The 26,179-nt window shown below is 47.7% G+C and overlaps 1 protein-coding gene across 2 annotated transcripts in view; it reads right to left on the bottom strand.

Annotated features, from left to right (window-relative positions):
* Nucleotides 1-26,179, bottom strand: part of TRIM55 (tripartite motif containing 55) — a 144,104-nt gene that overhangs the window by 18,657 nt on the left and 99,268 nt on the right. The window lies entirely within an intron of this gene.

Here is a 26,179-nt window from a genome sequence, read left to right as displayed (position 1 = left end):
AAATCATTCTCCACTGTGCTTGAGTCAGGTGCATACCCCCTCCTTTGCCTATGTCATAGGTGGATGTATAGGCTTGAATGGCCCTTTGCTGCTCCTCCATCCTCTGAAGCATATAGAGGGTTGAGTTCCACCGCGTTACGACCTCTTGCTTCAGCTGATGGAGGGGCAGGTTCAACAGTGTTTGCTGCCGCTCCAGTCTTTGGCATGCAGCCGCCGAATGCCGAAAGTGGCCAGAAATTTTTCGGGCCACCGAAAGAGTCTCCTGCACAGCTCTGTTGTCTCTTAGAAAACTCTGGACCACCAAATTTATCGTGTGAGCAAAACAGGGCACATGCTGGAATTTGCCCTGCTTTAATGCCCGCACGATATTGCTGGCATTGTCTGACACCACAAATCCCCAGGAGAGTCTAAGAGGGGTAAGCCATTGCCCAATGATTACCCTCAGTTTCTGTAAGAGGTTATCGGCGGTGTGCCTCTTACGGAAAGCGGTTACACACAACGTAGCCTGCCTAGGAAGGAGCTGGCATTTCCTAGGTCCTACTACTGGTGCTGCTGCTGTTGTTGCTGCTGGACAAGGCGATTCATCTACCCAGTGGGCTGTCACGGTCATGTAATCCCTAGTCTGCCCTTTTCCACTTGTCCACATGTCCGTTGTTAAGTGGAAAGTGGGTATGACCGCATTTTTCAGGGCACTGAGAACACTTTTATGCACTTCACTGTACAGCTTCGGTATCGCCTGTCTAGCGAAGTGGAATCTTGACGGTATTTTGTAACGGGGACACACTAAGTCCATCAATCGTCTAAATCCTATTCCAGCAGTTATGGACACCGGAAGCACATCTAATACAATCAGATCTGCTAAGGCCTCAGTTACCCGCTTTGCCATTGGATGACTGCTGTCATACTTCATCTTCATGGCAAAGGACTGTTGGACAGTCAATTGCTTAGTGAAAGAAGTGTTCCGACTTCCCCTCCGGGATGATGAACGACTCCCAGCAGCAACAGCAGCAGCGGCAGCAGTAGGAGGCGTAGCAATGCAGGATCCTCCAGAAGAATCCCGGATAGGAGAGGAGTCAGTCAGGCAAGTAACATGGCCTATAGGACTACTCCCAATCCTCATTGAGGATGAAATTGACGAGGAGGGACTTTGCGGTGTGGTTGGGCACGTGGACACAACAGGACAAAGGGATTTAGTTGTCCCTGGACTGTGTACATTCTTAGCCACAGTTTCTGAACTAAACAGCAACTTATGAACGCTCTTCAAGTGACGTAGAAGGGAGGATGTCCCTAGGTGGGAAACGTCCTTACCCCTGCTTATTTGAGCTTTGCATAAGCTACATATGGCAAAACAATTGTTGGACGGTTTGGGATAAAAATAATTCCAGACCGAAGAGGTGGATTTATTGGTCTTCTGTCCAGGCATGGTGATGCCCTTTGGAATCTCACGGACAACAACTGTCTTGCCCGGTGCCTCATTTAAGCAAACCACATCAGCATCGTCCTCCTCGTCAATTTCTCCCTCAGCACCAGCTTCATCAATATCCTCCTCCTGGTGTACAACACTGACACCTTCATTATCGACATCTGCAACTGCACTGTCTGTGATCCTTCCAGCACATGCAGAGGGTGTGCTGCGAATGCTGAAAGGAGCCTCCTCTTCCCGTACAGTGATGGGAAGGTCAGGCATCGCAACCACCAACACCCTTGGACTCTCCGCTGGGATTTGTGATACCATGTCTTCTTTGGAAGGCAGAGTTGTTTGCTGGATTCTTGTTGGTGACAGCTTAACTCTCTTAAATTTTAAAGTGGGAGAAGGAGGAGGAGGAGGAGGACTTTGATCATCTTCTGAAGCTGAGCCACTAGTCATGAACATAGGCCATGGCCGTAGCCGTTCCTTGCCACTCCGTGTTGTAAATGGCACACTGGCAACTTTACGTTTCTCCTCCAATGATTTGCTTTTTCTTTTTAAGGGCCTTTTACTCAACTTTGGCTTTTTGGATTTTACATGCCCTCTACTTTGACACTGGGCATCGGCCTTGGCAGACGACGTTGATGGCATTTCATCGTCTATGTCATGATGACTAGTGGCATCAGCTTCAGAAGCACGACGAAGCGGCTCCTCATCTTTTCCTATTTTTTTATCCTCCATATTTTGGATATCTAACGGTAGGCAGCGGTGTCAGCAAACTGGATACCGAGATATCAGCTGGTTGTCACTAGCCAGTGACAACAGCAGCAAGATACAATATTTATTTTGTGTATATACTGCGATATACTGGTAGGTAACACAACAAGTGGCGTCAGCAAACCGGAGTTATTTACTGCGATATCTAACGGTAGGCAGCGGTGTCAGAAAACTGGATACCGAGATATCAGCTGGTTGTCACTAGCCAGTGACAACAGCAGCAAGATACAATATTTATTTTGTGTATATACTGCGATATACTGGTAGGTAACACAACAAGTGGCGTCAGCAAACCGGAGTTATTTACTGCGATATCTACCGGTAGGCAGCGGTGTCAGCAAACTGGATACCGAGATATCAGCTGGTTGTCACTAGCCAGTGACAACAGCAGCAAGATACAATATTTATTTTGTGTATATACTGCGATATACTGGTAGGTAACACAAGTGGCGTCAGCAAACCGGAGTTATTTACTGCGATATCTAACGGTAGGCAGCGGTGTCAGAAAACTGGATACCGAGATATCAGCTGGTTGTCACTAGCCAGTGACAACAGCAGCAAGATACAATATTTATTTTGTGTATATACTGCGATATACTGGTAGGTAACACAACAAGTGGCGTCAGCAAACCGGAGTTATTTACTGCGATATCTAACGGTAGGCAGCGGTGTCAGAAAACTGGATACCGAGATATCAGCTGGTTGTCACTAGCCAGTGACAACAGCAGCAAGATACAATATTTATTTTGTGTATATACTGCGATATACTGGTAGGTAACACAACAAGTGGCGTCAGCAAACCGGAGTTAAAAATTTAATTACTGCGATATCTAACGGCAGCCAGTGGTGTCAGCAACAACAACAACTTATAATTATTTTTTTTATATTTTTATATATTTTTTATTTTTTTTTTTATTTTTTTTTATATACTTTGAGAGGTAGGTACTAGGTAGTGGCACTGGCAACAACAGAGGTGACTGCCTGGTAGGTGTTTACTACCGTATAACAGGTAGCCAGGCAGCACAAAAACCCCTCTCCGGCAGCACAATAAAAATTAAACCCCCTCTGTCTGTAGTACTCTGTAGCAGCAGCACAGTGACACAACACAACGCTCCAGCAATATAGAAAAAAAAAACCCTCTCCGGCAGCACAATAAAAATTATTAAACCCCCTCTGTCTGTACTCTGTAGCAGCAGCACAGTGACACAACACAACGCTCCAGCAATATAGGAAAAAAAAACCCTCTCCGGCAGCACAATAAAAATTATTAAACCCCCTCTGTCTGACTCTGTACTCTGTAGCAGCAGCTCTGTAGCAGCAGCACAGTGACACACACAACACAACGCTCCAGCAATAAAGGAAAAAACCCCCCTCTCTGGCAGCACTGCTCCCTGCTCTGCGTCTCCCCACAGAATGAAGATGGCGGCGGCGGGTCCCGGCTTTTAAGGGATCCGGATCTCGCGAGAATCCGACGTCACCAACGTGACGTCGGGCCTCGATTTCGGATCCGGGCCTGCGCGGGAGTCCGCGGACGTCCTGGATCCGGATTCGGATTCAGGACGTCCGTGCGGGTCCGGATCTCGGAGATCCGGACCCGCTCATCCCTAATTATTATATTATACAGAGGAAGCAGCCTGTGGTGTCATGGCATTACTTTTATATTATACAGGGGGAGCAGCCTGTGGTGTCATTCCACAGGCTGCTCCCTCTGTATAATAATAACGCCATGACACCACAGGCTGCTCCCTCTGTATAATAATAACGCCATGACACCACAGGCTGCTCCCCCTGTATAATATAAAAGTAATGCCATGACACCACAGGCTGCTCCCTCTGTATAATAATAATGCAATGACGCCACAGGCTGCTCCCCCTGTATAATAATTTGTGTCATGGCATTACTATTGTTATATTATACAGCGGGAGCAGCCTGTGGTGTCATGGCATTATTATTATACAGTGAGAGCAGCCTGTGGTGTCATTTCATTATTATTATACAGAGGGAGCAGCCTGTAGTGTCATGGCATTAGTTTTATATTATACAGGGGGAGCAACCTGTGGTGTCATAATTGTTATTGTACAGGGGGAGCAGCCTGTGGTGTCATGGAATTATGCCATGACCCCACAGGCTGCTCCCTCTGTATAATAATAATAATAATGCCATGATACCACAGGCTGCTCCCCCTGTATAATATAAAAGTAATGCCATGACACCACAGGCTGCTCCCTCTGTATAATAATAATGCAATGATGCCACAGGCTGCTCCCCCTGTATAATAATTTGTGTCATGGCATTATTATTATACAGCGAGAGCAGCCTGTGGTGTCATTGCATTATTGTTATACAGCGAGAGCAGCCTGTGGTGTCATTGCATTATTATTATACAGCGAGAGCAGCCTGTGGTGTCATTGCATTATTATTATACAGCGGGAGCAGCCTGTGGTGTCATTGCATTATTATTATACAGCGGGAGCAGCCTGTGGTGTCATTTCATTATTATTATTATACAGAGGGAGCAGCCTGTAGTGTCATGGCATTAGTTTTATATTCTACAGGGGGAGCAACCTGTGGTGTCATAATTGTTATTGTACAGGGGGAGCAGCCTGTGGTGTCATGGAATTATGCCATGACACCACAGGCTGCTCCCTCTGTATAATAATAATGCCATGACACCACAGGCTGCTCCCCCTGTATAATATAAAAGTAATGCCATGACACCACAGGCTGCTCCCTCTGTATAATAATAATAATGCCATGACACCACAGGCTGTTCTCCCTGTATAATATAAAAGTAATGCCATGACACCACAGGCTGCTCCCTCTGTATAATAATAATGCAATGACACCACAGGCTGCTCCCTCTGTATAATATAATAATAGTAATGCCATGACACAAATTATTATACAGGGGGAGCAGCCTGTGGCATCATGGCATTATTATTATACAGGGGGAGCAGCCTGTGGCATCATGGCAATATTATTATTATACAGGGGGAGCAGCCTGTGGCATCATGGTAATATTATTATTATTATACAGGGGGAGCAGCCTGTGGTGTCCTGTCTTTTACGCAGGGGTGCGCTCTCCCCCGCCCTCCCTCCCCCCAGCAGCAGCAGCAGATGGAGAGACAGCAACAATGGTGAGTTGCTGGTGGGAAATTTTGGCACTGTGGGGGCATTTCTGGCACTGTGGGGGCATATGTGTATTTGGCACTGTGGGGGAATATCTGGCACTGTGGGGGCATATGTGTCTCTGGCACTGTGGGGGCATATCTTGCACTGTGGGGGCATATGTGTACTTGGCACTGTGGGGGAATATCTGGCACTGTGGGGGCATATGTGTATCTCGCACTTTGGGGGAATATCTGGCACTGTGGGGGCATATGTGGCTCTGGCACTGTGGGGGCATATGTGTCTCTGGCACTGTGGGGGCATATCTGGCACTGTGGGGGCATATGTGTATTTGGCACTGTGGGGGAAAATCTGTCACTGTGGACATCACATTGTGCGGTGTAATGGGCATCATGGTATGGGGCATAATGGGCATTACGGTGTGGGGAGCATTGGGTAATTGCCATCAAAGTATGGGGTGCAATGGGCATCAAGGTGTGCGTCATAATGTGCAATTAGCATCACAATGGCAATCTGCAGGTACACAATACAATCATGGTACAGGCCATGCCCCCTTATGATAGGCCACACACATATCATAAGGGGGCGTGGCCTGTACCATGGGGGGGGGGGGGGTATGGGCCAGTGCTCTGGACTTGCCCCCCAGGCTAAAAGTTGCCAGCCAGCCCCTGCCCATTGCAACCACCTACACTGCCACACTGCACTCGCTTAACCTTAGTGCATCTGGCCCTGAGTCCTCATGTTGGAACTCTCCTGCCTAAATGGGATATTTGGGCGGTATACCTAGACTATTTGAAGCTGTAGTATATTTGCACTTTAAAGCCTATTTTTTTTCCCTGTGTAAAAGGGCACCTGTGTTACTGGGCCCTGTAGTCATCTCACTGACAGCTATGGCTATAATTATACCCTTTGCAATTACTGTTATACGTAATTGTGCATTTGTACTTAGTATAACTTATCCTAAATTACATGTCCTCTCAATGACCCCCGAGAGTATATCACTAACAGAGCTGATTCAGAGGTTTCACTAATAGCATAATGACCAGTTTATATTGCTCACAAAACGTTCCCTGTCTAGTTTCTATATAATTGATGTCACTGAGATGATATATTCTGTTTTTTGATGTCCTGAAGATATCCAATTCCAGCATTTGATACAGTCACTAGTGTAAAGGTCCATATACACTAGGCGAATTTAGGGCTTTCTCTAAGCGATCTGACTAGATTGCTTAAACATTAAGCACACATCGCCTTGTGTGTATAATCCCCCTAGCGATGGCGCATCCAGTTGGCAGAACAGAACGGTTGGCATGTTGGGGATTGAGCCCGCACATGTATGGGCTCCTTTACCCTAATCGTACCCCCTTAATATAACCCTACCCCCCACTGCAGCCTGTCCCTAACCTCCCCTATACTGCCTAATCCTAAACAGCCCTGGCATACATACATTTGGGATGCCAACAGTCAAGAATCCAAGAACCAGCATTGTAAGCAGTGTCGGGATTCCAACTGCCGGCATGCAGTACGCATCCTATATACTGTGTATATATATATATATATGTGGTTTGTCTTGAAAACGGAGTAAAATCCGAAACGTCGACTTCGACCTTGTGTCCTGAGTTGTTTGTTTACAGAAATCCGAGTGAGTGCTGCTGTACAACCCCCTCTACATTCCCTTCGTGGGCAGCACCCCGGTCCTATACCTTACCATTCTGCTGGAGTGCCGGTTTCATCCATCTATATATATATATATAGATATATATCTATATAGATATATATCTATATATATATATATAGATATATATAGATATATATATATAGATATATATATCTATATATATCTATATATATATATATATATATATAGGTAGCTGAGAGCCGGCACTCAAACCAATCAAAGGGGTGGTAATGTGCCTTTGGGTGCCAAAGTTAAGATAGTATATATATATATATATATATATAGATATATATACTAGCTGACCCGCCCGGCGTTGCCCGGGAAAACCTTGTGGTTTTTTTATTTCCAAAATTGCTGAAAAATGTCGTTTTACAGTATGCTGTGCCAAAGACCTAAGATTGTAATTTGTTATAGATTCCACCATAATGTTAGAATGTGTTTGCATTGATACTCAATGACGGCAATGAAATCAGGTGTGGTGTAGTTGTTTGAAACACAACGCTACTGAGTTGATAACTTGTATGTGTTGATGAATTCCACATCTACTCCTGAGATTTAGCACCTATGACATACCTTCCAACATCTGAGGGTCAGAAATCGGTTCAAAATCAGAAAGGGATGTGGCCACACCTCCATTTCTATACTTTCAATGATACAGTTTCTAGGGTGTGTAATTACAGGCGCTGAGTGCATTGGGACCGGGGTGGGCTTTACTTACCGCACCATAATTAATTAAAAATTCACCACTCCCTGCCACTGCCTCTCCCCTCACCCATCCTGCCTGCAGCAGTCTCTGAGGTCTGGAGATCTGTAAAACACATGCACCGGGCGTCTCTACCAAACAGTGGGGTAGCACCTGAGTGTGGGAGCAGGTCCGCGGGCCTGGCCACATGATGTCATGACGTGATGCACGCTACCCGCACCACTGCAATGCACCACTGGGAACGGGTGCAATGGGCCAAATTCTACGCTACACCCGCCGGGCCAATCCACCGATCTAGCCATCGCAATCATCAATGGGTGCATTGATAAGGTTTGGAGTGTAAGAAGTTGAAGAATAAGACTGAGATAAAGATTTGCCATGTTTAAGTGTACAATTTACTCAATAAATTGTGAAAAAAATATAAGTGTACATAGAAGTACAATCAAGAAATTAAAGTAGGATTAAAAAATAAGTTCTGATTCAAACTGATAATTGTTTGGATGGGGATGGGTTGTAAAACAAATCTATAGGCGGGGGTATGGATATTGTGGGCATAATTGGTGTTTGGTACACCTAAAGGGGGTCCTCAATTGATGGGATTTTCACTACAGTGTCATGGTGACAGTGTCACCATAGGGGGATTGCCAATTGGGGTCCAGGTGGTCTTTTAGGGACCCTTTACAATCCCATAGGTGTCTTCTCCTTGAGCCAACGGTCTCCCTTAATGATAGTCAATCACTGAGGGAGACCGTAGGCTCCAGGAGAAGAGACCAACAGGATTGTAAAGGGGTCCCTAAAAGACCACCTGAACCCCAATTGGAAATCCCCCTACGGTGACACTGTAGTGAAAATATCTCCTCAACTGGGGACCCCCTGTAGGTGTACCAAACACCAATTTTGCCCACAATATCCATACCCCCCTCCACCTATAGATTTTTTTCTCAACCCACCCCCATCCAAACAATTATCAGTTTGAATCAGAATTTATTTTTGAATCCTACTTTCATTTCTTGATTGTACTTCTATGTACACATATTTTTTCACGATTTATTGAGTAAATTGTACACTTTGACATGCCAAATCTTCATCTCTTCATTATTCTTCAACTTCTTACACTCATAACATTCAAATAAATACATGCAGCGCTCATGCCCATCGACGAAACATTATGGGGGAAATTTACCAATATGAAAAACCTAGTTTTTCGTATTGGTATTTCCCCTACGGCTGCATACGACTGTTTTAGTCGTATGCAAAGTCGTGTTCCGGAGGGGAAATTACAAAGCAGTCAGATACGACTGCTTTGTAACCCTCCGATGGTGTAACAATTCGTATTAGCGGCACATATATACGGCCGCTAATACGAATTCGTACAGGCAGTCTGCACGGATCAGTCAGATCCGTGCAGGCAGTCAGATCTGGTTTCGGCTGTGGGTCCCCCCCACAGCCGAAACCAGCACCAGGCTGAAGGAGCCGGGGCCGGTAATTAAAAATCAGGGAACCCGACAAATAGGGGTTCCCCGATTTTTAACAACCAGCCCCAGGCTCCAGGTCCGGGGCTGGTTCCCAAAATACGAGGGACAAAATGACTAGGGGTCCCCCGTATTTTAAGAACCAGCCCCAAGCACAACCAGCCAGCAAGGTAATGTCACAGCCGGGGGACACTTATAATATAAGGTCCCGCGGCCAAAACATTAACCCTACCGACCAGTCAGCCTGGCCAGGGGCCCTGGGGGAGTGGGGACCCCCCCAATGAAGGGGTCCCCCCCTCCAGGACTTACCTGACCAGGCTGAAGCCTGGTGCTGTCCCCGATGCCCCTGGGCGGTGGGCATCGGGCTGATTCAAGTGTAAAAAAAAAGATTAAACTATTGTTTTTTTACTGTGGCACTACAAGTGCCAGCAAGCTGGGACTTGGAGAACCACAAGTCCCAGCCTGCTGGGCATTAAAGGGCCCACTGGTACTTGTAGTTCCACAGTTAAAAAAATAGTACAATAAACACACTGACACACATGAAAAATAAAAGTTGAATACATACAAAGCCCACACATACTAATACTTACCTATCTTCTTTCCGTAGGTAGCCCTGGTCCTGTGTCATCTTCTGGTCCTCCTGTGTCGTCTTCTGGTCCATGTTGACGTCGCTGTCCATGTCGGCGATAGCGTCCCCGTCCGGATCCGACGAAATCCATGGAGGAAGCTGTGGAAGGAAACCATACTCACCTGTCCCAGCGCGACGTAGTCCAGGTAAGTGTCTTGGCAAAAAAACAAACCGAACACCCGAAACCAGATCGGACAGTAGGAGCCGCACGGTGTTTGTGTACATCGTGCGGCTCCGCCTCCCGAATGCCGCTATTGGCCGCCTTGCGGCCTAGTGGCCAATCAGGAGCCGCTAGGCCACAAGGTGTTTGTGTACATCGTGCGGCTCCGCCTCCCGAATGCCGCTATTGGCCGCCTTGCGGCCTAGTGGCCAATCAGGAGCCGCTAGGCCGCAAGGCGGCCAATAGCGGCATTCGGGAGGCGGAGCCGCACGATGTAAACAAACACTGTGCGGCTCCCTCTGTCCGGTCTGGTTTCGGGTGTTCGGTTTGTTTTTTTGCCAAGACACTTACCTGGACTACGTCGCGCTGGGACAGGTGAGTATGGTTTCCTTCCACAGCTTCCTCCATGGATTTCGTCGGATCCGGACGGGGACGCCATCGCCGACATGGACAGCGACGTCGACATGGACCAGAAGACGACACAGGAGGACCAGAAGACGACACAGGACCAGGGCTACCTACGGAAAGAAGATAGGTAAGTATTAGTATGTGTGGGCTTTGTATGTATTCAACTTTTATTTTTCATGTGTGTCAGTGTGTTTATTGTACTATTTTTTTAACTGTGGAACTACAAGTGCCAGCGGGCCCTTTAATGCCCAGCAGGCTGGGACTTGTGGTTCTCCAAGTCCCAGCTTGCTGGCACTTGTAGTGCCACAGTAAAAAAACAATAGTTTAATCTTTTTTTTTACACTTGAATCAGCCCGATGCCCACCGCCCAGGGGCATCAGGGACAGCACCAGGCTTCAGCCTGGTCAGGTAAGTCCTGGAGGGGGGGGACCCCTTCATTGGGGGGGTCCCCACTCCCCCAGGGCCCCTGGCCAGGCTGACTGGTCGGTAGGGTTAATGTTTTGGCCGCGGGACCTTATATTATAAGTGTCCCCCGGCTGAGACATTACCCTGCTGGCTGGTTGTGCCTGGGGCTGGTTCTTAAAATACGGGGGACCCCTAGTCATTTTATCCCCCGTATTTTGGGAACCAGCCCCGGACCTGGAGCCTGGGGCTGGTTGTTAAAAATCGGGGAACCCCTATTTGTCGGGTTCCCTGATTTTTAATTACCGGCCCCCGCTCCTTCAGCCTGGTGCTGGTTACAGCTGTGGGGGGGACCCCACGCCGTTTTTTTTTTTTATTTATTTAATTTTTCTATTTTTTTACACTGAAGCCTGCACGGATCTGACTGATCCGTGCAGGCTTAAAGCAAATACGACAGGAAAATGGTGTTCTATTTTTCTGTCGTATTTGCGTGGGTGTTTCACACCACTTAGCAGCCGTATTATCAGTACGGCTGCTTAGTACATCAGGAACCACCATTCTTTTGAATTGTGATTTCTGTCGTATCCTATCGATGGTGTAGACATTCGTATTTGTAAATACAAATACGAATGTTCCATCTTTAGGACTACGAATTGTTGTATTTTTGGGATTGTAAATCCCGAAAATACAAATTCGTAAAAAAAAATGTATTTCTGCCTACGAATACACCTTTTTTCTACGAATCCATTTTGGTAAATGTCCCCCTATCTATGAACCAAAAGAGTCTGGGAAACCCTTAAGGCAGAGCAGTGCCTAACATCCAGCTAACAGGGTGAGTGCAGTGTACCCACTTTGTATTGATCAACGGGTGCATTGGCCAGGACAAAAATTTCTCAGTGCAACTTGCCGGGAAGCGCAGTGACAGGCTGGAGGACTGGAGAGACGGATATGGGGAAAAAAAAAAAAGGCTACATTAGGTACAGTTTTTATTTGCCGGTACAGCGTTAAATAAACAGCAAATTCTTTTTTTATGTGTTCTGTGTGTTTGTGTGTGTTGTACTGTTTTTGTGTGTGTGTTGTAGTGTATGTGGTTGTGTGTGTTGTGTATGTATCTGTCCAATGCATAAGTGTGTGAGGTGTGCTATGTATATACAGTATGTGTATGTGTGTGTTGTGTCTTTGTGTATCTGTGCAATGTTTACAGATGGGGCAGGCTACATCCTGGCTGGCGGATTGCCAGAACGTCCCCGCTGGCGATCCGCCAGCAGCCTCGCCATCCATCAGACTGAGACGCGCGTGCGTCTCACGCGCGTCTCAGTCTCCGTCGGCGGGGCGACGGAAACCCTATCCGTCTCCGCCTCAGGGAGACGGACAGGGTTAGGGGGGGTTAGGGGGGATGCGGACAGGCGGCGGGGACCCCGGGTTACCGCCGACAAGCCGGCGGGGACCCGCGCGTCCCTTTCTCGCCCTCGTTATGGCGCTGGTGGGGGATGGCGGCTGGCGTCGCCAGCACCATCCCCTGCCAGGATGGGACTAGCTCCATCTGTAAGAGTGTGTTTTGTGTGTGTTGTACTGTTTTTTGGGTGTGTGTGGTGAATGTGGGCGTGTTGTGCTGTTAGAGGTATGTTATGTGTATCTGCCCAATGTGTAAGTGCGTAAGGTGTGCTACGTATAAATGTGTGTGTGTGTGTGTGTGTAGTGTGCTGTGTGTATCTGTGCAATGTTTAAGTGTGTGTGTTCTGTGTATTGTACTGTTTTTGGGTGTGTGTTGTAGTGAATGTGGGTGTGTGTTGTACTGTGAGTGGTGTGTTATTTGTGTGTGTTGTGTTGTGTGTATCTGCCGAATGTGTAAGTTTGTGAGGTGCGCTACATATATATGTGTGTGTAGTGTGCTGTGCGTATCCTGGCAATTTTTAAGTGTGTGTGTTCTGTATGTTTCTGTATCTGAACAATGTTTAAATGTGTGTGTTCTGTGTGTTTGTTGTACTGTTTTTGGGTGTGTTTGTAGTGTATATGGGTTTGTGTTGTACTGCATGTGGTGTGTTATGTGTGTGTTTTGTTGTATGTATCTGTCCAATGTGTAAGTGTGTGAGGTGCACTACGTATATATGTGTGTGTTGTGTGCTATGTGTGCGTATGTGGTATAGTGTGTGTGTGCGTGTACAATGTGTATGTGTGTGTGTGTGATGTGTGGTCTATGTATATCCTCAATTATTCCTAATTGTTTAAAGCCTTCACCATTATGGTTAGAATGTTTCATTCACACTCAATGACAGCAATGAAATCAGGGGCGAAATGTAATAGGCTGCGATTTTTGGACGAGTTCCAAACTCGCCAGAAATCGCACCTTTAAAAATCGCATTTTTTTACGCTAATTCGCATATGTAATGAGATGCGAATTAGCGGCAAAAAATGCGATTTGCCGCGATTTAGGTCGATTTTTAGTCATGAAAATGTGCGCATTTTCAGTCCTGAAAATGTGCGCATTTTCATATATGCGATTTTGGTTAAAAAACAAAAAACAAAAAAAAACGGCGTGCGGTCCCCCCCCTAAGCATAACCAGCCCCGGGCTCAAAAAGCCGGTGCTGGTATCATAAAATCAAAGGAACAATCAAGTTGGGGTTCCCTGGTTTTTATAAAACCAGCACCAGGCTCAAGGTCCGGCGCTGGTTCCCAAAATACGGGGGACAAAATGACTAGGGGTCCCCCGTATTTTAAGAACCAGCACCGGACACAACCAGCCAGCAGAATAATGCCACAGCCGGGGGAAACTTATTATATAAGCTCCCGCGGCCAAAGCATTAACCCCCTGGCTGGTCAGCATGGGCAGGGGTCCTGTGGAAGTGGGGACCCCCCCAATGAAGGGGTCCCCCCCCTCCAGGACTTACCAGCCCATGCTGATAGTCCGGGGCTGTCCCCGATGCCCCTGGGCGGTGGGCATCGGGCTGATGACTTTTGTAAAAAAAAGGATAAAAACTATTGTTCTTTACTGGCGAACTATGAGTCCCAGCAAGCCTACCCCGCATGCTGGAACTTGGAGAACCACAAGTCCCAGCATGCGGGGCATTAAAGGGCCCGCTGGCACTTGTAGTTCTGCAGTGAAACAAATAGTGCACAAAATCACACTGACACCCTGTAAAATAAAACTTTAATACACACAAAACACACACACACTGATACTTACCTACCTTGAGCCCGTAGGTCGGTCCCTGGATCCTGGGTCCGGGCTCCGGGGCTCCAGGGCAGAAGAGTCCGGTTCCGGGGCCTTGGTCCTGGTTCCGGGGCTGGTCTTGGGGTTCCGGGGCTCCTGGCGTGAAGAATCCGGGGTCCGGGATCCGTGGTAGTCCCCAGGGGTACCTAAGGAGGCAAATCCTACTCACCTGCTCCCCGGCGGCGACCTCCGGTGACAGCGCTGCTCCAGACTGGTACCCGGCTTGAAGGACTTTGCCCGGCGCTGAGATGTTTCCTCTTCGCCGTCTCTGCACAGAATGATTTCTCGGCCAATCAGGAGCCGAGAAAGTCGGCTCCTGATTGGCCAGAAATCATTCTAACTAGAGACGCCGACGAAGTAACATCTCAGCGCATCCAGAGCAGAGATGTTACTTCGTCGGCGTCTCTAGTTAGAATGATTTCTGGCCAATCAGGAGCCGACTTTCTCGGCTCCTGATTGGCCGAGAAATCATTCTGTGCAGAGACGGCGAAGAGGAAACATCTCAGCGCCGGGCAAAGTCCTTCAAGCCGGGTACCAGTCTGGAGCAGCGCTGTCACCGGAGGTCGCCGCCGGGGAGCAGGTGAGTAGGATTTGCCTCCTTAGGTACCCCTGGGGACTACCACGGATCCCGGACCCCGGATTCTTCACGCCAGGAGCCCCGGAACCCCAGGACCAGCCCCGGAACCAGGACCAAGGCCCCGGAACCGGACTCTTCTGCCCTGGAGCCCCGGAGCCCGGACCCAGGATCCAGGGACCGACCTACGGGCTCAAGGTAGGTAAGTATCAGTGTGTGTGTGTTTTGTGTGTATTAAAGTTTTATTTTACAGGGTGTCAGTGTGATTTTGTGCACTATTTTTTTCACTGCAGAACTACAAGTGCCAGCGGGCCCTTTAATGCCCCGCATGCTGGGACTTGTGGTTCTCCAAGTTCCAGCATGCGGGGTAGGCTTGCTGGGACTCATAGTTCGCCAGTAAAGAACAATAGTTTTTATCCTTTTTTTTACACAAGTCATCAGCCCGATGCCCACCGCCCAGGGGCATCGGGGACAGCCCCGGACTATCAGCATGGGCTGGTAAGTCCTGGAGGGGGGGACCCCTTCATTGGGGGGGGTCCCCACTTCCCCAGGACCCCTGCACATGCTGACCAGCCAGGGGGTTAATGCTTTGGCCGCGGGAGCTTATATAATAAGTTTCCCCCGGCTGTGGCATTACCCTGCTGGCTGGTTGTGTCCGGTGCTGGTTCTTAAAATACTGGGGACCCCTAGTCATTTTGTCCCCCGTATTTTGGGAACCAGCGCCGGACCTTGAGCCTGGTGCTGGTTTTATAAAATCCAGGGAACCCCAACTTGATTGTTCCTTTGATTTTATTATACCAGCACCGGCTTTTTAAGCCCGGGGCTGGTTATGCTTAGGAGGGGGGACCGCACGCCGTTTTTTTTCTTTTTTTTTCTTTTAACTATTTTTTTACAACAGAACCATGCACAGATCTCAATGATCTGTGCATGTTTCTGATAAAAGCGCCAGGCAGAACCTGGTCTATTTTTTTTGCGATTTTTAGTAAGCTTTACTAAAAATCGCAACCCATTAAATATGCGACTTCTATCCTTTTTAATGGGAAAACATCTGGATGCGATTTTTAGTCTAACTAAAAATCGCACCTTTAAAAAATGTGATTTTTCCCGCAAATCGCACCCTATAAAATATGCGATTTTCAGGAAATGAGCGAAAACGGCATATTTTGCGGGAAAAATCGCAAAAAAAAAAAAAATCGCACCCTATTACATTTCGCCCCAGGTGTGGAGTTGTTCCTTCGTCAACGGTTTCCCAGATCATCGATCTTTTCCCCAGATCATCAATAAAGGCAAATTAAAACTTGGGGTGACATTCTATGATTTGAGGGGTTTTTTTGCGATTTTTTTTCGCAAAAACGGTCGAAATCGCATGTTTTTCCATTTCCGCATATTTAATGAGCTGCGAAAATGTGAAAAAAGTGCGATTTTGGCCAACAAGTTGGACACACTGGAAATGCGATGGCTGCTTTTCGCAGCACATCGCATCCAGATGTTTTCACATTAAAAAGTATACAAATCGCATATTTAATGGTATGCGATTTGTATAAACTGTGTCTATAATTCGCCCAAAAATCAGACCAGGTTCTGATGGGCGAATTAGCCAGAACCCTGCACAGATCATTGCGATCTGTGCAGGGTTCTGGTGTAAAAAAAAGTTTAAACAGTTAAAATAAAAAAAAAAACAGCGCGGGGTCCCCCACCAGAGCATAACCAGCCCCGGGCTCATTGAGCCGGCACTGGTGACATAAATTCAGGGTCCCCGACAAATAGGGGTCCCCTTGATTTAATGAAACCAGCACCAGGCTCAAGGTCCGGTGCTGGTTCCCGAAATATGGGGGACAAAATGACTAGGGGTCCCCCGTATTTTAAGAACCAGCACCAGACCCAACCAGCCAGCAGGGTAATGCCACAGCCGGGGGACACTTATTATATAAGGTCCCGCGGCCAAAGCATTATCCCCCTGGCTGGTCAGTATGGGCAGGGGTCCTGGGGAAGTGGGGACCCCCCCAATGAAGGGGTCCCCCCCCTCCAGGACTTACCAGCCCATGCTAAAAGTCCGGGGGCTGTCCCCGATGCCCCTGGGCGGTGGGCATCGGGCTGATGCAAAGTGTAAAAAAAAGATTAAAAACTATTGTTTTCTACTGTAGAACTATGAGTCCCAGCAAGCCTACCCCGCATGCTGGGACTTGGAGAACCACAAGTCCCAGCATGTGGGGCATTAAAGGGCCCGCTGGCACTTGTAGTTCTACAGTACAAAAAAATAGTTAAATAAAACACACTGACACCCTGAAAAATAAAAGTTTAATACATACATAACACACACACTGATACTTACCTACCTTGAGCCCGTAGGTCGGTCCCTGGATCCTGGGTCCGGGGTCCGGGGCTCCTGGACAGAAGAGTCCGGTTCCGGGGCCTTGGTCCTGGTTCCGGGGCTGGTCCGGGGTCCTGGGCTCCAGGGCTTATGTCTCCGGGGTCCAGGATCCGAAGTAGTCCAAAAGGGGTTCCTAAGGAAGGAAATCCTACTCACCTGGTCCCCGGCGACGACCTCGGCATCCTCTCCGGCAGACACGCTGCTCCCGGCTGGTACCCGCTCATGGACTGGAGAGGCGCAGAGATGTTTCATCTTCCGCGCCTTTCCTCCGAATGATTCTATTGGCCGCCTAGCGGCCAATCAGGAGCCGAGAAAGTCGGCTCCTGATTGGCCGCTAGGCGGCCAATAGAAACATCCGGAGGAAAGGCGCGGAAAATGAAACATTTCTGCGCCTCTCCAGTCCGTGAGCGGGTACCAGCTGGGAGCAGCGCGTCTGCTCCTATTTTTTGTACTGTAGAACTACAAGTGCCAGCGGGCCCTTTAATGCCCCGCATGCTGGGACTTGTGGTTCTCCAAGTCCCAGCATGCGGGGTAGGCTTGCTGGGACTCATAGTTCTACAGTAGAAAACAATAGTTTTTAATCTTTTTTTTACACTTTGCATCAGCCCGATGCCCACCGCCCAGGGGCATCGGGGACAGCCCCGGACTTTCAGCATGGGCTGGTAAGTCCTGGAGGGGGGGGACCCCTTCATTGGGGGGGTCCCCACTTCCCCAGGACCCCTGCCCATGCTGACCAGCCAGGGGGATAATGCTTTGGCCGCGGGACCTTATATAATAAGTGTCCCCCGGCTGTGGCATTACCCTGCTGGCTGGTTGGGTCTGGTGCTGGTTCTTAAAATACGGGGGACCCCTAGTCATTTTGTCCCCCCGTATTTCGGGAACCAGCGCCGGACCTTGAGCCTGGTGCTGGTTTCATTAAATCAAGGGGACCCCTATTTGTCGGGGACCCTGATTTTATGTCACCAGCACCGGCTCAATGAGCCCGGGGCTGGTTATGCTCTGGCGGGGGACCCCGCGCTGTTTTTGTTGTTTTTTTAAATTGCGATTTCCTGCAAACGTGCGATTTTCAGACCTGAAAATCGCACATTTTCAGGACTAAAGAAATCTCACCAAATCGAATCCTATTCGCACTATTTGGCCCGTTTTTCGCATCTCATTAAATATGCGAAAAACGGGCCAATCTTGCGATTTTCAAAAGTGCGATTTGGTGCGATAAAAAACATGCAGATTTTACTGCATAGCATAGAATGTCACCCTTGGTGTTTTTGAAATTTCCAAGTGAAATTTCCCAAAAACGGCTTTGAGGTATCGTGCTGCTGAATTTTGTGGCTCTGAGTGCCACGGTGTGTCTGCAATGCGACAGACACGCACACACACTCTTCAACTTATTATATATATATATATTAATATATATAAATATATATGTATACTGTATGTATATATATATATATATATATATATATATATATATATATTTAATTTTAGTCCACTGGGGCCCCCTTCTCTTTAGTACCCCAGTCCTGCTCATGCCTTAATCCAGCTCTGGACCCAGCAGCAGCAGAATTCAGACAAGTGACCTCCTTAGTCAGAAACCAGAGGCATATGCAGCACAAAAGGTCGCAGAGTGATTGGCAGATCCTGGCAAAGTGGCGGTGTGGCCTCATCACATTGTTGTGGCCATGCCCCCTTTTTTTTTTAAATGACATCAACAATGCTACAATGCAGGCTTGGCACTGAAGGAGCCCGATCATCTGAGATGGAGCAGCGCTGCAGTGATTCTTTATGGTGGGCGAGTCATTAAACGGCCTGAAGTGGAAGGGAGCCCCCTGAGACAGTGGGGCATGTGGTAATGTACCCCCTGGGCCCTGCCTTTAATGTGGCAATGCACATTAGGTGCTATGTACCTGTTCTGGTTCCCATCTTCTTTCGACCAACATCAAGAAAAGGCAGAGTATTAGCAGTTTGTAACCTGCCATGTTGAATCAGAAGATGTCTATGGTATTTTTGCTAAACATTTAAGATTCAGGTTTTCCTTAATCCTGAAGTACACAGAGATTTAGGATTTTAATAATGAAATGCAATCAATCAATCAGCCTCCCTTATGTATTAACAAGTATTGTCAATGGTCTTTACTTTGCATGTCTTCATGGAATATACTGAGCAGAGGTCACCGAAATGTCATGTTAGTGAATGGCCTGGGAGGACTTCTGATATATAAATGGCAATGGTGTAACTACAGAGGGTGCAGAGGGTGCAGCTGCTATGGGGCCCGGACTGTCTCAAGGGTCCGCTGCTCCCTATGCACCCTGTTATACTAGAGCTGCGGGCAATGTGGCCATGACACGAAGGAGCGTGGAGGGGTGTAGGACAGGGAGGCACACCCACTCTCCTCGTGCCGAGCGGAGACTGCGGAGAACAATCGGCGGCAAGGTGAGTACTGTGGGGAGGACTAATACGGCGGCAAAGCAGCAGCTGGGCCAAGAGGAGCTCTTAGGAGACAGATGGCCGAGAGGATTGGGGCAGGGGAGGAGAGGAAGCCTGGGGTGGGTGAGGAGTAGGGTGGAAGTGTCAGTAATTTGAGCAGCAGCACGGATGGGACTCCAGTGCTCATTGTTAGAGGCCTCATCCATTAACCGCAGGAAGGGGCCTCTAACCATTTTTTATCTCCAAATCCAGGCCATTTTCATCCTCTGAAATTGTGGCAAATGATTTTCCATCCCCTCAGTGTCAGCCCAAACAGGAGGGCGGAGAAGTCCTCGGAGGACACATAAAAGCTTAAAGAAGTGTAGGATATCATATTTATTTTGTAAATATTACAGTATTGCAAAATTCTGTATTCTATGTCTCTATCTCTCCATCGCTGTCCCTCCTCTCTTTCCCTGTCACTGTCCCTCCTTCTCTCTCTCCCTGTTGCTGTCCCTCCTCTCTCTCTCCATCGCTGTACCTCCTCTCTCTCCCTGTCACTGTCCATCCTCTCTCTCCCTATCACTGTCCCTCCTCTCTCTCTCTCCATCACTGTCCCTCCTCTTTCTCCTTGTCGCTGTCCCTCCTTTCTCTCTCTCCATCGCTGTCCCTCCTTCTCTCTCTCCCTGTCATTGTCCCTCCTCTCTCTCTCTGTCACTGTCCTTCCTCTCTCCTCATCACTGTCCCTCCTTCTTTCTCTCCCTGTCACTTTCCCTCCTCTCTCTCTCCTTCGCTGTCCCTCCTCTCTCTCCCTGTCACTGCCCCTCCTCTCTCCCTGTCACTGTCCCTGCTCTCTCTCTCTGTCTCTACCCATCGCTGTCCCTCCTTCTCTCTCTCCTTTGCTGTCCCTCCTCTCTTTCCCTGTCACTGTCCCTCCTCTCTCTCCCTGTCACTGTCCCTGCTCTCTCTCTCTACCCATCGCTGTCCCTCCTTCTCTCTCTGTCGCTGTCCCTCCTCTCTCTCTCTCTCCCATTCCCTGTCCCTCCTTCTCTCCCTTCCTGTTTCTGTCCCACTTTCACTCTCTCCCTTCCATTTAAGTGATCATTTTATTTATTAGTTACAGGTAACTGCAATACTAGTTACATGGGAAGTTTAGGTGCCAGACATTTAGCATTCATCATCTTGGTCTTAATGGGCTTGTTTTTTAAAGAAAATATGAGTAATAGTCACAATAATAAAACCAGATTCTTCATATGAATACAACAATGCTATAGGATTTCATTAATAAATACTACAATGACAGGAGAGGGAGTTCCCAGGGGCAACTGCATGGAGTGACAGCGTGAAATACATCATCATGATTTACAGTATTTGCAGTGGAAGTTGAGGACTTGCAGACATCACTGCGGAGGGGTCTCCCATGCACTGCGGAGGTCTCCCATGTAGATTTTCAGGATGAGATCTGATGGCTTTTTTTAAGGAGCGCGGAATCCCCATTAAGTGAACATGTAAAATTAAGACCAAACAGTATAGGAGGTGCATTATAAGGGAAGCGGTCATCTATTAGAATGAACTTAGGTCTACAGTCATTAGGTCGACCCTACTAGGTCGACTGGCAGGAAGGTCGACCTGACTTAAGGTCGACATGGGCCAAGGTCGACATGACTCAAGGTCGAATTTGCATAAAGGTCGACATGAGGAAGGTCGACTGGTCATAAGGTCGACATGGGGTTTTTCACTGTTTTTTGAGCCGACATGTGCCGACAGGCGGTATTTCATGCCCTACCATCCACTAGGGCGTGGAGGAGGTTATTAAAGCTGTGGCGAGCGAAGCGAGCCACCGTGCCCGAAGCATTGCGAGCGAAGCGAGCGATGCGAGTGTCCGATTCTCAGTTCCAACTGTGTCCATGTCGACTGTGTCGACATTCGGATAAAAAAACAGTGAAAAACCCATGTCGACCTTATGACCAGTCGACCTTCCTCATGTCGACCTTTATGCAAATTCGACCTTAAGTCATGTCGACCTTGGCCCATGTTGACCTTAAATCAGGTCGACCTTCCTGCCAGTCGACCTAGTGGGGTCGACCTAATGACTGTAGACCTAAGTTCATTCTGATAGATGTACCGATTCCCATTATAATATACTTTAGGGTGATATGCATGCATTTGTGTCACTGTATAAAATAATCTGTGTTATGCTAAACATTACTTTAGGTTTGTTGAGAATAGCAACAATGAAATTGTAGAGGATGAAATAAGATAAATTCACAAATACATAGGACAAAGAGAAAGGACAACGGACAGTACTTGGAAATATTGAGAGACATTAACTACAAGCAGTAGAAAACAAAACTATTTCAATGAACTCAATCAATGCGCATGAAATAATATTCAGGCATAGATGTTCACCAGTGGTGGAACTTGGGTTGTGGGCCCAGATGCAAAAATATAGGCCCCCCTGCTCTACTGCAACACACAATTACAATAACTCATCGGTGGTTTGGGTAGCAGTGGGCCACACTCCAGGGCCCTCGATGCAATGCACTTTCTGCACCAATATCAGTTCCCCTCCCGACACTATGCTTCTCTGGAGCATGCATTCCGGAATGCTGGCATTCTTAATGGTGCTTCCAGGAGTAGATGTTCTTTTAGTTTTAGGTCCACACAACCTAATTACAAGTAATATGTACAGAGAGTCAGATTACAAATAAGCTCTCTGAAAGTCAAACAAGGTGGAGGGGGTGCCGGACGGCTCCCCGACAGTCGGGATTCCGACAGTCATTACTCCGACATTGGAATCCCGACTGCTCCCTCGTGGGGGTCCACGACCCCCATAGAGGGAGAATAAAATAGGTGGCGAGCGCAGCCCACCACCATGCCCGCAGCATGGCGAGTGCAGCGAGCCCGCAAGGGGCTTCATTGGAGAAATGACTGTCGGAATCCCGACTTTCGGTGTGTTATACTACACCCAGGTGGAGGGATCTCAATGAATCCCTCTTTCCACTTTAAGAGCTCTCAAGATGAAGCTGAAGCTATGGGAGTAAATCTCTGAAAGTTTCTGTGGCTTGATAAATCACAAAACTTCTGTGTTTTATAATAGTAAATGGCCCCCCATACACTACTGCAATTTGGGCTGATTTATCCTGTTCCTGACGAGAAATCCGCCTAAATTGGATGTGTTCAATGTCTCATTGGGTCTGATGCGCAGTCCTATGATCTCCGACTCCCCCCCCCCGGCGGCAAGTAACAGGGATCCCATGCAATGCATCACATGTAATAGGGTATATGGTCACTAGGTCGACAAAAAGAAGGTCCACATACATTGGGTTGACCACTGAAGATCAACATGCATGAAGGTTGACATGTCTGAAGGTCGACATGATATTACATACATGATTAGGTCGACACATGCATTAGGTCGATGTGGGCTAGGTCAACATGGGGATTTTCACTCTGTTTTGAGCCGACATGTGCCGACAGGGGGTATTTCATGCCCTATCATCCACTAGGGCATGGTTGCCCGAAACATAGTGAGCCACGCGAGGGAACGCGGTGCACTTTTTTAGTGTCCATGTTGACTGTGCCGACATTTGGGAATAAAAAAAGTGAAAACCCCATGTCGACCTTTTGACTGTCGACCTTGCCCATGTTGACCTAATACTTGTGTCGACCTAATGTCCCTGTTGACCTTCAGACATGTCGACCTTGTTGCATGTCAACCTTCAATGGTTGACCTAATGCATGTCGACCTTCCTCTTGTTGACCCTATGATCCATACCCTGTGAAAGGACCGCATGCGATGTATGGCATGCGATCCTGTCACCGGGGAAGGTCTTGGGCAGTTCCCGGGGGATTGGATGGCCAGACACTGCTGCAATACATCGCAGTAGTGTATGCAGTGGAGTAATTACTGTAAGGCAGCCCCAGTAGCCGCTTGGGGGAGCAAGCAGCATCAGGGTCTGTGTGGGCGCCGGCACCACTCGACGCACTGACATGCTGCTGCCTGCCGCTGCCCACTGACTGAGCACTGGACACGAGTCAGCTGCAGAGATGACACTGATTCAATTGACCGTACACAGAGCCGGCTATTGGCTATTGTGTACAGGATGGGCGGGCGGATGGGGGGGGGGGCTTATGGGCTTAATACAGTACATAGCCCTTTATCTTCTGTTTCAGCAGGATTTATGGGATGTTTAGAATAAACTACCGTATACACAGTCTACCAGTGTACTGACTGGTGAGAGATCACATTATTTTAGTGGTAAACAATCACGAAGCTCAAACTAGTTATACCCCTTTCACACTGCACTTTTAAAACGGTATATTGACGTTTTTTTTCCATTTGAAAACGTTTAAGGCTGCAATGTGAAGGTGCCAGAGTTGATTTACCGGATAAAGTTAACTGGTATTTCAACACGGTTAAAAAGCAGAGTCCTACACGTTTCAAAGCCGTTTTTTAGGCAGTGTGAATGGCTCTATTTCTATGGCTTGAAACGTGTCCCTTGGGGGTTAAACAGGTTGAATGTGTGAATGGTATTAAATGCTTTTTAAAACGGTTTTCACCTGCAATGTGAAAGGTCTTAAGGTTCAGACCCGTTTTAAAGTCCCATTTAAGAATACAGGGTCAATACCCGTTTCTGCAATGTGAAAGCAGTATTAGAGAAATGATGAAGATGACCTGTTAGTAAATAAATAAAACAAAGTCTTTCCTACCCATAATAGTAAGTATCATGTATTGAATTTGATTCCAGAGATGACACAGTATCATAAATAAAGTCAGAATTGATAAGCAGAGTGCTAAGCCCTGTGAGGAAATAAGAAAACATGCTTCAACATTGACATTAATACAATGTAGGACTACAAGTACCAGCAAACAAACCCAGAGTCCTATATACATCCCTGTTAATACAAAAGGGAGCAGATGTGTACAAGATACACTCATAATTGGGAACTTGTTTTTAGAATTGTGTAGCAAGTGGCTTTCATGACAATTTGCTCTGTAATTACTCTTGATGCTTTCATGGAAGATGAGAAGCTACTGTATGTTTTCCAGACTTGTTCTCTCTCATTAGATATTTGGGAAATGTGACATGTGAAATACACTTGGGAAATTAGGGAAAAGAGCCGGAGTAATCCTAGGGCGCCAGCACCTGGAGGGCGGCAGTTCGCCCCTTACCCCCAGCGAACTGTGTAAAAAAATTGCTGCCCCGGCACTGCAGGGATGCCAGGGCAGCAATTTTTTTACACAGGTACCACCCCCCCCCTCCCTCCCCCCGGCACCGGGGCGCCCCCACCCCGACTCGCCTGGGGCGCTCCGGTGCCTTGCACCGGCCCTGGATGTGTGACATTGGCTGGTGGGTCAGTGTCACACTGACGAGATTCAGCAATATGCAGAGTGCAGAATTAGCATTCACCTGTGCACTGTCATCAGTATGAGCGGGACCCGTAGGGAGCCGTTATATCCCCTATTGGTGTTAGCCAGGGGGGCAGGCTAGAACAGAGTTAATTAACTGCTGCAGCAGCAGTGGCTGCACCATAAGAGAGCTTCATTGGAAGAGCAGAAGTCAACATTCCTGCTGTGAACCACACAGGTGCTGCTGTACATGCAGATGCCCCATATAGCTCTGAGGCATCTTCATTGCCTTTGGGAATTTACCCCTGCTTGTAATAGTTATTCGAGTTACAAGTCATGCCAAGAGCCTGAATCATACTTAGTATGAGCGCAACTCCCGACGCTTGCTGCAAACAGAATGCTAATGTGACTATACACCCGTTTTTGGATTTGTAGGCATCTGTGTGAATGCTCCACCCCTTTCCTCTGGTCACCAGAGCTGCTGTCACAATTATCATTGGCATATACACCTACCCCATGATATCTACAAGAGTTCCCTCTTAATTGTCTTCCACTTTGCATCAGCACAACTCAAATAGCTGCTCTCACAACAAGACACAGACTGACAAGGCCATAACACAGTTTCTTGTGTATGTTATCGTCGTTACCGATCACTTGTCATGTGGGAATACAGATCCGGCCTAGTTCTCTCAGAAATGTGCAAATCAATCCACATCTGAGGTAATCATTTAGGTGGAGAATTGGGAGGAGCATATCAGCACACTACCCAGAACCTGAAGAGATATTGTCTGGATTATTTTACTCATTTGGGGCTGTAGCGCATATGTCTGGTCTATACAATCATCAACTCAAATTGAGTCCGATTCAGACCGGCCCGCACAGCGCTCAGGTAGACAATGCTCCGCTAGAGTGAAATCCCGCCTCGAGAATAAATGTGATCGCTGTGCGAAAAGATGTGTCACACCTTCCCTAAAACGCTTGGGAGCAGGAAAGTGAGTGGGTTCAATAAAGATTTACAACAAGTGACATCTGGGGCCTAATTCAGACCTGCTCACTGGGCTGCGAGTGTTTAGAGCCAATCGAGCAGGTAGCTACTGCCCCACCGAATACAAACACATTCGTAACCGTGCACATAGGGGAAAAATCGTGCACCATTGTGAGTGAGCCAGGACTCATTCGGCGCTGCAAAGGCCGTGGGGAGAAGAAGGACATTGATGGATTCATCGAGCAGAGAGCAGTGGTGTTTTCTGGTCGATGCCCAGAAAATGCCAACGGCATGACCCCAAATGGCCACAAGGTGTCACTCTTCCTGCGAGTAGCAGGCTAGCCTTCACTCACTGCCTTTGGGGGGACGGTTCGTGCATAAGCACTGCGTACCATGCGCATGAAGAGTCATTCAAAAATCGCTCAGGCGGCGAATTCCCACCCCAGTGAATTCATCTGGTTCAGGCCCTTAATACAGCTTTATGCAAGATGATTATTAATACCAGTATCTGAAGA

Source organism: Crinia signifera, chromosome 5 (genome assembly GCF_055691185.1).
Source record: "Crinia signifera chromosome 5, ASM5569118v1, whole genome shotgun sequence".
Classification (NCBI taxonomy): domain Eukaryota; kingdom Metazoa; phylum Chordata; class Amphibia; order Anura; family Myobatrachidae; genus Crinia; species Crinia signifera.
This window is presented reverse-complemented; position numbering and strand designations above follow the sequence as displayed.